At 37.8% G+C, this 12,850-nt stretch overlaps 1 long non-coding RNA gene across 2 annotated transcripts in view; it reads left to right on the top strand.

The window, feature by feature from the left end:
- Positions 1-1,968: 1,968 nt before the first annotated feature.
- The window catches only part of LOC116420599, a 39,603-nt gene continuing 28,721 nt past the window's right edge, over positions 1,969-12,850 (top strand). Inside the window, exon 1 of one of the 2 annotated variants that reach the window (XR_004230965.1) lies at positions 1,969-2,140. This is a non-coding gene — a long non-coding RNA (uncharacterized LOC116420599). The remainder of the gene's footprint in view (positions 2,141-12,850) is intronic. The other variant, XR_004230964.1, reaches the window with a different exon arrangement.

A 12,850-nucleotide genomic window follows, 5' to 3' on the forward strand; every position in this document is an offset into this window, starting at 1 on the left:
AGGTGCTCTTGGTCTGGAAGATCTGAATTCAAATATGGCCTCAGGTGTGATCCTGAGCAAGTCACTTAGCCTCTATTTGCTCCAGTTTGTAAAATAGGAATAGTTACAGCACCAATCTGACAGCATTATTGTAAGAATCAAATGAAATAATTATAAGGCACTTAGCACAGTATATATAAGCACCATATAAATGCTGGCTATTATTATTAATTATTATGTTCTAAACACTGTCCTAGGTGCTGAGGATGCAAAAGAAAAATCAGTCTTTGCCCTCAAAGAGTCCACATTCTATGGGGGGATACAATATCTAATGGCATAATTAAAGTTGTTGAAGTATCCAAGTGTTCGAGCAAAAGTTGGATTAGTATTTGTTTGAGACCTTGTAAACCGAATTCTTGAATTTGGTGGGAAAGTGAACTAGATCAAAGCTTCTAAAACTGTGGGTCACGGCCCCATAAGGGTCTTGTAACTTATAACCCCCAGTAAATGTTAATTTGCATATTTATTTCATATGCCTAAACACATAGGATTGAGTAAAAATTTCTTGGGTGAAAAGGGGTTCTGAGTGGAAAAAAATTTAAGAAGTCCTGGAGATGACTTCTTAGGAAAATCTTTCTAATTTCAACATTCAGAGTAGACAATGGAAGTACCCAGCCCTGACAGTCAGAGTCTTAAGTTTTAGTCTCAGATGTGTCACTGACTTAATATGTGATTTTGGGTTAAATTAATTTCCTTCTTTGTGCCTCAGTTTCTCAATGTATACAATGAGCAATGATCTACATAATCTACAAAATGTAAATCCACAAAATCTGTACAATGAATTTAATGATCTTTATGATTTTCTCCATCTCTGACATTCCATCTGCTTCTTGATATGTTTTTATGGACTCTGTTTTTCTTCTTGTTGTTGAGTCCAGCTCTTCGTAAGCCCTTTTGGAATTTCCTTGACAAAAATACTGGAGTAATTTGTCATTTCCTTCTCCATCTCATATTACAAATGAGGACACTGAGTCAAAGGAAGTTAAGTTACTTGTTCAGAGTCAATGAAGATGAATCTTCCCCACTCTTCCAACTCTTCCTCTTAGCTTGCCTTTCTCTGGCTAGTTTTCTTGTCTTGAGTCTTGAGGGGGTCCCAGCAGGCAAGTTGCTGGAGTCAATTTTGACCATCTCATGGAAGTTAATTGTTAAATTTTTAGTGTGTGCACTGTTATACCTCAGAAATTAGCAAATGATTCAAGTCAGGTCTTAATTTTATTGTTTTGTTGATTACTAAACTTCAGAAAGTGATGGTGAAATTCTTAATTATTGAGATTAAACTTAGAAATATGTCACAAACATGGTTTCCCCAGAGAGCTGTTTGTTAGACAGTTACCAGCATATTCTTGTAACTCAGAGACCACAGCCCCGGTTATCATTCCCAAACTGAGATTTTGTCTTAATAAGAATTCAGAAAGGGATTGCTTTAATCCTTAAAAGGCTGTTTAAATAAATGCACATTCCTTTCCTCCTCTACCTCCTCAGTGGATTCTGTCTCTGTCTGCCTTCCTTCCTTTAATGCTCAGGAACTGGGAAAATAATCTGATTTATGATTCTGTCATGAACTTACTTCCTGATAATCATGTTTTTATCTTGGAAAAAAATTAATGATAGCTTCCTATACAAAAAGGTCCTCTAGAGAAGGGGCTTCATGAAGTTAGCATGTTTCCCAACATGGGAGCCTTAAAAGCCACTATAAGAATATGGATTTCTCCCCTTTTCCCATCCCCCCGTTTTCCCTTTGTTGGTGACTATAGGAATAGTCCTGAGACCTACCAGAAAACAAGAGGGGATACCACACCCCTTTTTATCTCAACAGCCTGGAAATTGGTCTGGGTTCATCTGGGGTCAAAAGCAGAGGAACCAAAGTTGTGTTTTTTTTTCCCCTAACTTGGGCTCCAATTTGGAAATCTTATCAAGACAGACCAGCAGCATAAGCACATTTTTATAACTTCCTACAGAGGCTGGTGTCAGGCATTCTCCAGATAAGGTTTGGAGGCAGTGTGTCAGCAGCAACTCCCTCTTTCCCAGGCTGTTTGTCAAAACAAACGGCTGCAGAGTGGGCTGAGGGATGATGAGCGTTTCTCGTGTTGGCAGGAGAAAGGTGAGTAGACCTTTTGACCACTCACCTCATACTACATCCCTTACCTAGAAATCATTTTCCAAGTCTCTGGATGTGGAATTTCTTTAAAGGAGAGAGATCTAACAACAACATAGCTCCCTTTATTCAACCCAACAAATGTTAAACACCCACTACATTCAAGGTCTCTTCAGGAGTCTTTAAACAGGGTAAAACAAGGTAAGGGTAGAGAGATGGGTAAGAAACAGTCCATACCATCAAAGGGTACACATAGTATGGATATATATAAACAATAAGAAAAGAATATGTGCATCAGAGGTATAATTGAAATTCTTGAGGTCCTTGGGGGCTGTCCATAGGGAACCACAAGGCTGGAAGTCCTACCTCTGGGAAGCTAGGTGGTACAGCGCATAGAGCTCTGAGCCTAGAGTCATTAAGACCGGATCTGACCTCAGACACTTACTAGCTGTGTGACCCTGAGCAAGTCACTTAACTCTTTACCTCAGTTTCCTCATCTGTAAAATGGGGGCCCTGAAGAAGGGCAAATCACTCCAGTATCTTTGCCAAGAAAATCTCAAATTGGGTCACAAAGAGTTGAATATGATTGAACAACAACAAAGCAATCCTTTCAAGATAGACAAATTATTTTTTTTATTATAGCTTTTTATTTACAATTTATATGCATGGGTAATTTTACAGCATTGACAATTGCCAAACCTTTTGTTCCAATTTTTCCCCTCAAATGATTATTTTTTGAGGAGAGAAAGGAGTATGGACTGGGTCAGTGAAGACAGGAGTAATAAAGTGGATAATATTAGATAAAGTGGAGATAAGAATAAACAGTTAGTATAAGTTGTAGGAGTAGCCAGGTGGTGCAGTACATTGAGTGCTGGGCCTGGAATTAGGAGAACCTGAGTTCAGATCCAGCCTTAGATACTTACTAGCTATGAAACCCTGGCAAGTTATTTCAGCTCTGTTTGCCTCATTTCCTCAATTATAAAAGAGGACCCTGGAGAAAGAAAGGACAAACTCCTTCAGCATCTTTGCCAAGAAAATCCCCCAAAATGGGGTCATAAAGAGTCAGAGATGGCAAAATGAAGACAACAGTGTAAAGTGTATGCTATTTAAAAATGGATGTTCATATAGTGTCTAAATGTGGCTAGATTGAGAAGTATAGATAGAGATAATCCACCCCTCTCCAAGAAAAACTTCATTTTAGACTTGAAAGGAGCAGGAGGAGCATGAAGGTGACCTTTCCGATTTCTGAGAAAGGGAACCAGAAGAGAATGACACATAAATTCTGTACTTTCTCCCATATTGTTGACCTAAAGGCACAATTTCTACATTTCTGAACCACTTTCTTAGTTGCTGTCTCTTGAAGGAGAAAGGATAATCCAACCTTCTCTGACTTCTTTCCATCAAATCCTACTTGCATAAAAAAACACCCCAAATAATGAATAGTGAGTAACATTTCATCCATGCAAACACCAAATAGAAATCAGAGAAGTTCTATAGATGAGAGTGTATCAGACAATACACAAGAGTGAATGAGCTCTTAAACAAGAGTAAGCTGAGATCTCACTCAAGCGAGAGAGAGGCTCCCATCTCAAAGGCTGAATCTCTGGGGAAGTAAGGTATAAATGAGGAACATGTTGAAATACGGGCTGGTGCTATTTGTTTGCTGCTTCCAAAGTTTTTCCTCTAAAGAGACTTTCTGGAGCTGTACTTGTCTCTCTCAAAGCAGGGATGGAGAATGATTCTTTTCTCCAAAGCTCTTGGGCCAATTCCAATCCTTGGGTTGGCATGCAGGGCTAAGTCATCATTCTTTCCATCATTTGGGAGAGTCTTATTCAAACTGGGTTTTTCTCCATTCTTGAAACGCCAGATTATACTTGCATTTATATAGCATTTTAAGGTGTGCGAAATGCTTTGCATGTATTTTATATCTTTTGATACTCTCAATAACCTTGTGAGGGAGATAGTATTTTCCTTATTTTTTTAAATGGTGATATTGAGTCAAACAGATATTGCCCAGGGGCAAGAATCTGTGATAGAATTTGAACTCAAATCTGTGTCTCAAGTCTCAAGTCCAGCATTCTGTACCAGATAGCTGCCATTAATATTATGGAAAAGGTAAAATTTGATCTTGGTCTTAAAGAAGGGGAAAACTTTCAACAGAAGAGAAGATGGACAGGGTTTGCAGAAGTAGGGATTAAGTTAACAAAGTAAAGACAGATGGGTGGCTGAGAGGAAATGGGGATACAAAAATTTAGACCCATTCTAAGGAAACTTCCAAAGTAAAGGAGCCATCTCACTATTTGAGGCCAATTGCATTTGGATTATGGAAGGCAAAGAAAAATGGGTACATGCTATGTCATGACATAGATATAAAATAAGCATAGACAATATATTTCCATAATCTCTTCCTCAGTTTCCCTCTTGCAGTAAATGGGAGGGTAATGTTAAGAGTGGAAAATCACAACAATTCATGTGATTCTCCCCAAAACTAGCTCTGAGCACCACAGAAGAATTCGATTAAATTATACAGAAATGATTAAATACCTATTGTATTTAGCAATTGTTCTAGGCTGGAGGAAATACAATATTTAGATGAGAACTGGATCTCAGGGTGTGCTCTTACCTCATGAGTCTTATAGACTTGTAAGCTGATATAATAGAATATACGTAAACTACTTGAAAGCAGAATTCACTCACCTATCTATCTATCCATCCATCATCCATCTGTCTATCTATCTGTCTATCTATTTTTGTCTTTATATTCCTGATGTCAAGTATATGGTACTTGATATATATTGATTGATTAATAATAGGTGTGATTGAAGCAATAGCCCAAACTGATCTATACCCATATGTTAGGCTAATTTTTCCTTAAAAAGGAATTGAAACCATCCTTAAGACTTGATTGTCTTAGGTTTAAGCTATAAACATCACTTGCTGATTTCTGAAACAGGAGAAGGTCTGAGTGCTTAGCTGGTAGACTATAATAGTGTGCCCAAAGGCATATAAACTTTATTAACTAAATCAGCTAGAGGAATCTTAAATCTTAAATATCAATTCTAATATCTTGTCTCTATGTGGCTAAATAAGTTTTCTTTTGTTAATTGTCAAATAACATAAACAAATATCTCACTTCATTCCGATATTGAAAATAAATTATCATGGGATTGGCTTGAGTTAATTCCTGGCCATAACATAGTGGGATTTGCCCTGTATCACTAGAATACAGAAAAACAAATGGCAAATACATTTCTTAGGAGAAGTAGTGTGGCTTAGTAGCATCCTGGTTTGAATCCAAGAAGCTCTGAGCCCAAATCCTAACCCTGACATACACAATTGTGACTGAGTAATTCAGTTGCTTTTTCGTAGTCTGAGCAGTCTCTAAACCTCTTAATTATAGACAAGCTGCCCATCCACATTAGTGGAAGAAGATTTTGCATTGAAAATTCCTTGTAAGTAGAAACAAAATTGTAAAAGTCCAGAAGAGAACCAATGCATAAATAATTCACTACAAAGGGGCAAAACAAAGTGCTTTGTGAAGTTGGAGAGGGGACTAAAGAAGGCTGTTAGGCTACACCCCACAGTCAGCTTTGATTAGACTTCTCCTTACTAGTTGAGTGATCTTAGATACACAATTTAACCTCTTTTAGCCTCAATTTTTGAATCTATAAAATCCTTCACAGTGGGGAGGATCAAATTTCATAACATATGTAAAAAGTTTTACAAACCTTAAAATGACATATAAATGTTCCTTATTATTGATATTATTATTATTAATAATATTATTACTATCTCCTTACTATATCTGGAAATTCATGTGCTCTTACTCTTTTTCTTCAGTACATCAGCTGTCCAAAGTCTCAGTGAGGCTGGGGCTCTGTTGTTAGCTATTTCTAGTTCTTCATGACCCTGTTTGGAGTTTTCTTGGCAAAGATACTGGAGTGGTTGACCATTTCCTCCTCCAACCCATTTTACAGGCGAGGAAACTGAGACAGACAGTGTTAGGTGACTTGCCCAGGGTCACACAGCTAGTAAAGGTCTTCCTGATTCCAGACCTTGAGCTCTATCCACTCAGCCCCACTCCTGGAGGTTCCGAAGGAGTAAAACTACTCCTTGGAGACAATGATTTTGTTCTCCTCTTCTTCTGGGCCTCCTGCAGTTTTCATCTAAATCCTTCCAACTTCCTGTCCATGGTAGAAACCATGGTGGCCTGAATGGCATCCAATTTTCCATTGTTGTCTGCAGAGAGCTTCTGGAGGGAATTAGACAAGCTGAAGGGAGGCTGGGCTGCTAGAAACTCAGAAGCTCCAAGGGCCAAGAAGCCAGACTCCTCCTTAACCCCCCAGCTCCATTTAGGGGCTTGGAGAAAAAAAGGCAGTTCTCCTGACTGGAAAGCAATTATACAGAAACTCAGCCACCAAGTCAGTGGGATCCTGAGGGAAATGTCCCATCCAGCTGAACCTCGCTCATCTGGGCTACTGACCAACACACCATATCTAGTCACTCACCTGGTCTATACATTTGCTTGCCAATCTGTACAATGGAGATGTCCATACCCACCTTAGAAGGGTAAAGCAAGAGACTAGATAGGAGAATACTTTGGAAATAGAAATGTTGTCTGAGAATGAGGCATTTTGGACCATATGTATTCCATGGAAAGCAGCACCCAACAGATGAAGGTCTGAATGGATGTTAGGAAGATTGGAATAAAGCTCACAGGATGCCATTGAGGTAACAGGGCAGAGGGAGAGAGAGAGAGGCAGAGAGACAGAGAGAAAAAGAAAGAGACAGAAAGAGACAGAGAAAGAGAGAGAAACACAAAGAGAGAGAGAGACAGAGACAGAGACAGAGACAGAAACAGAGAGAGAGAGAGAAAGAGAAAGAGAGAGAGAGAGAGAGAGACAGACAGACAGACAGACAGACACACCCAGAGAGATAGAGAGAATAGGAAACCTGGTATAGATTAAAGACCACTGAATTCAGTCAGCTCTGGCACTTTTTTGTATGTGTGGCCCTAGCCAACATCTAAAATAAAGTGATTATATTAAATGACCTCCAAGATATCTTCTAGCTTTAAATCTATGATTCTAATTCAATACTTGCTCTCGCTCTTTTCTTCTGGTTATAGATCATAGGATTTTAGATCTAAATCTGAGGCTTGTGTGACACTTTTGCTGTTGCCCTACCAAGGCATCCAGCACATTTCCCTTTGGATTCCAAGGTAGCTGGAAGCCCTTCTTGTGTAACAGAATGAAATACAGTTTCCTAACCATCCAGGTAGTTAGGAAAGAAAGTTCCCAGAAGTTAAACTTGTTTCTCTGTCTTCCCAGTAGGAGAGCTCCGTTGATTAGATAGGAAAGGGAAGAAGAAAAGGGGACAATTCATAGACCAGAAGATATATTCATCTCTGTGTCCCATCTAGGATAGCAAAGATCCCTATTTACCCTGTGCCTCCACTCCCACCATTGTCCAACATAGAGAAACATAACACAAACACACATGCACACACAGAGTCAATGGGAATGGCAAGGCTGTGGGTATAGTTCACAGGACCAGGAATCCACAGCCTTTTATATCCCCATTTAAATCCTCTCTTTTCCATACTCAAGGACAGTGCACACTTTGTTTCATAACCCTTCTTTCCTTCCTTCCTTCCTTCCTTCCTTCCTTCCTTCCTTCCTTCCTTCCTTCCTTCCTTCCTTCCTTCCTTCCTTCCTTCCTTCCTTCCTTTTTTCTTTCCTTCCTTTATAAAGAACGATTATTTATTCTGCTGACCTTTTTCATGATATCAGTGGTATCAGAGCAGCCATAAAACTAAGTGCTAAATTGTGCTGAAGTGCTGAATTGTAGTCACAAGTCTCTGCTAAAACATTGCCCATCCCTACTCTTTCTTCTACAACCCCCACATCTCTGGCTACTCACTTTTTATAGAGAAGGCCGCTTCAAGCTGCTACCTGCTTTTGAAAAATAGCTCTGCCATTTTATCCTGGATGTGCACAAAAGGAGAGTGAAAAAGAACTTGGACCACTTGAGATTTTGCTTTTGACTTGGCAGACAAAAATGGAAATTATTTTCATGAAAAAGAGCTACTACCTTAGGGGGAGAAAATAAGCTGCTCTTAAAATAGTATTTAGGTTCTACCAGCTCCTTTCAAATCTCCCCCTAGAGAAATTTTCTTTTCTTTCTTTTCTTCTTCTTTGAAACCATGATTTAAAACAGAATGGGGAACAAGGGCTTCTGGGAGAAAATGACATTCAATTCTTCCATTGGACAATTTAGTTTTTCATATTGGTCATGCTTTCTATTTCTGATTCTTCCTACACAGGGACCATTGTAGGGGGAAAAATCCCAGGTAAATGCAAAAGGGACAATAATCAATCCACAAGCATTTATCATTGATGATAAAATAACTCATATTAATATTTATTTATTTTTATATTATATATTATATTATTTATATTTATGTTATATTTATATAGTATGCTAAGACTTTCAAAATACTTAACTTAAAATATCTCATTGTATCTTCACAACAAAACCCTGTGAAGTAAGTGCTATTATTACTTCCATTTTATAAATGAAGAAACTCAGGTTCAGGGATATTAAGTGGCTTTTTGCAGGTTTCCAGAGCTCTTAGGCACCCAAGATAGGATGCATATACAGGTATTTTCAACATTACATTCAGCACTGTATCCCATTCCATAATGTTTTGATTTATTAAGAACCATAGCAGGCTCTGGGGAAGGCACTAGGTTGAGATAAGAGTCCCTGCCCTCGTTGACCTTGTAGGTTGGGGAAGGCGTAAGGGAGAAGGAAGGACAGAAAGACATTTAGCTTTAATTCATAATATCGTATGATAAGTGCATTAGGGAGCTCAAAAAAGTGGTGAATTTATTGCTAATTAGAGGGATTGAGGAAGACTTTTCAGAGGAGCTGGTACATGAGTTTGATTTTATAGGATGGATGGTAAGAATCCAAGTAAAGAGAAGAAAAATGGTATAGAAAACAGTATAACAAAGTCCCTGAGGCTGAAGAATGCAGAGTCTGTGAATGACAGAACATCATAGTAGTTATCCATCGGAGCTAGGAAGACCTGGATTCAAATCCCACCTCTCACCTGGTTCCCCCTCCCAATGAAATTCCAGATCCAGTCTGTTCCCATCTCCTATAAAGTGTACAGAGGGACTAATATAGATTGGTGGGGACAAGTGGGTTTGTGCAGGGCTTTAAAGATCAGGAAGAAGAGTATTCAGCAAAAGTAAATGCTCCTACAATTAATTTTAGCAGAATGATAGAACTATGATTACACAGTAGGAATCTTTTCTTTCTCAGCTTCCCTCAGAGGGGCAGACACTTTCAGGGCAAAGTGGGTGCTCTTGGATCTCTCACTTTATTGTCCATTTCAGCCAAATGACTTTTATTGAAACATGGAACTTTTTTGCCCTCTCTTCTGCTTTTCTCATGTGTTTATGAGTCTGTCTTTCCTATTTAGTGCCAGAACATTTGGGAAACATAGCCAACCTGAAATTCTTGGCACATTCTCTTAGGAGTTAGGAGGATCATTATAAATGGGGAAGGGAGCTTCCAAATAGGATAAAACATTCAAATGATTTATTTGGATTTTGGGGAATGATAAATATTAGATAATAAATAATAATCAAGTATATATGGTATAATTATTAGATAATGAGTATTAAATGATAAGTATTTGGTAAAATTAAATTTAAAAATAAATTAAAATTAAAATTTTGAGGCCAAGTTGGCATTTTAATTATATTTTACTCAGGTGTATAGTAAACTGAGTATACACTAATGATGACAAGTGGTCTAGAAACATCCTAGGTAAAGTTAACATGGGATTTAGTAATAATAATAAATAATTTTTAAAAATAAAAATAATAAGTAAATAAAAATGAATACATAGAAATAAAATTTTATAAGTTTATAAATTTATTTTTATATCTATATATGTATATAATTAAATTTATAAAATAAATAATAAATAAAAGGAGAATCTACATATAGATGAGGGGAAACTGTCTATTCAAAAGCTGGTGTTTGATTTTTATGCTTTTCCAGTCTAGGATTTCAGGGAATGAAAACATAGCTTCATACTCAGTTGTAACTATGGGATTTATTGATAGTATAGATAGTATTTGTGGAATAAATATATGCAAAAAGGATATAGACAAGGAGATATAATCCACTTAATCCCTGCCACTTGATTCTGGTCCCGAGAAATGAAGCAGCATTGAAATAGTCCTGGGCAACTGGTTGGTCCTGTCTGGACCTATAGACTAATTCTGGGCAGTGATTCTAGCTAACATTGCTTTATATTTAGAGGTTAAAGGGAGAAGAATCTTTTGACAAATACACTAGTCTAATAGATTTTTTTAATCATTGTTTTATTTCATAGTGCTCTTAGGATCTGATAAATATGAGCAGATCAAAAAGTTTTATAATTCTATCTTCTTGTTTTAACTAGGTAGAAATCAACTGTGTCTGAAAAATGGGCAAAATTATGCTTCTTTTACATTATTCAACTTCATGTTGGGATTAGTCCACAATAAAAGATTGTTTATATCCTCCAAAATACTTGGTGCAAAATATACTAAATAATGTTTGTTTTGATCAATCTACCCACCCATCTATCCATTCTTCGATCAATAAACAAGCATTTTATTTTACCAAGGCATACTATGTGCCTTTGCTTTCACTGATTGACCAATAATAGTCTCATTTGCTCATTGTTTGGAGTGAGTATAAACAGCAGCTGTTTCTGCTCTGGCCAGAAACTCTGAGGATCATCCCTTCCCAGACTGATTCTTTTGTGAAGGCAAACTAGACCATTTTTTGCCTCAATTCTTACCTAGTCTTTAATTATTAAATGAGTGTTACCTCAGACAAACTGAGACCTGGGAAAAACATTAACTTAAAAAGACCAAGGTTTTCCATTGCATCCTGGGCCATCAAGAGTCATCTTGACTTGTGTCTTGCTCCTGGACTCCGATGATTGGAGGAGTGATTAAGACTGATGATTTTGCACAATTTACTTGCAAGTCAAGAGATCACCCTCCCGATATCATTGGTTCTCTTTGAGAACGAGAACGACAATAAACAACAAATAGGTGCCAGGTGCAGTAGTGAGGTGGTACGGGCTTGGAGTCACAAAGACCTGAATTCAAATCTGGCCTCAGACACTAACTGTGTGAGCCTGAGCAAGTCATTTCACCTTGTTTTAAACCTTGTTTAACTTCCAAATATAAAGCAATGTTAGCAGAATCACTGCAGACTGCCCAGAGTTATTCTATAGGTCAGACAGAGCCAACCAGTTGCCTGGGATTATTTCAATGCTGCTTCATTTCTCGGGACCAGAATCAATATACAAATCTGAGTGGCAGGGAATAAATGGATTATATCTCCTTATTTATATCTTTTTTGTGCATGCTTATTCCAGGATACATCAGTTTCCTCCTCTGTAAAATGAGCTGGAGAGGGAAATGGCAAACCCTATAGTTTGGTTGTCATGAAAGCCCAAACAGGGTCACAAAGTTAGACACGACTGAAATGACTGAACAACGTATTTGTCAGACAATGTGCTGAATGCTAGAGAGAAAAAAAGAAGGGCAAGAACAGGGTGATTGCCCTCAGGGAACTCACATTTTAGTGGGAGAGAATTTTTTAAGTGGAAATAGCATGCTTTGATGCTTTTTTCAGACTTCACAGTTCTTTCTCCAGATGTGGATGACATTTTCTATCATGGGCTCTTTGGAACTGTCTTGGATCATTGTCTTTCTGAGAAGAGCCAAGTCCATCACAAATGATCATTGTATAATTTTGCTGTTGCTCTGTACAATATTCTCCTGGTCTGCTCACTTCACTTAGCATCAGTTCTTGTAAATCTCTGGAATTAGGAATGTATGAGATGCTCACAAAATAGATGGAAGGTAGCCATAAAAAGGAAGGAGCTAGTAGCTGGAGGAAATGGGAAAGACCTCCTGTAGAAAGTGACAGTGGAACCAGGGCTTGAAGGAATCCAGGAATTTAAGACATGGTGAAGAAGGAAGGAGAGTTTTTCTTTCGTGCATCAGGGATATTCAATACAAAAGTGTGGACATGGGAAATGGAGTGTTACAGGTGAGAAACAGTAAGTGGAATCAAAAGTTGGGGTTCTGAAGGAGAGAGAGCATTGTCCAAGGTTGTAGAGCTCTCAGCTACTGTAATATTGTTCAAACAGAGCTGTTTTCCTAGGGGAGGGGACTCATCATGGCTGGAAAATCCAGCATCACTACTTGTTGACACCTGTCTCCCAATTCTACTTCTCTCTATACTGGCATTTAGAGTAGAATCGCACCTCTATGCATCTGATACCATTAGTTATGGATGATTGATACTGAATCAGCATTGGATTTGGGCCTTAAATATAATTAGAGGAATTAAAGCTGAAAGGGAAAGATCTATTTCTGGCTCCTGCTACACTGGCACTATTGTAGAAAAAAAATAAAAAAAACTCAGGTAAATTCAAAAGGGATATTAATGAATCCACAAATATTTATTATTAATGATAAAATAGCTCCTATTTATATAATATGCTAAGGCTCTTAAAACACTTTACTTTAAATATCTCATTGGACCCTTATAACAAAACCCTGCGAGATAAGTGATATTGTTACTTCCATTTTGTAAATGAGGAAACTTCTCATTTTACATGTAACC

The sequence above is a fragment of the Sarcophilus harrisii genome, chromosome 1, assembly GCF_902635505.1.
Source record: "Sarcophilus harrisii chromosome 1, mSarHar1.11, whole genome shotgun sequence".
NCBI lineage: Eukaryota > Metazoa > Chordata > Mammalia > Dasyuromorphia > Dasyuridae > Sarcophilus > Sarcophilus harrisii.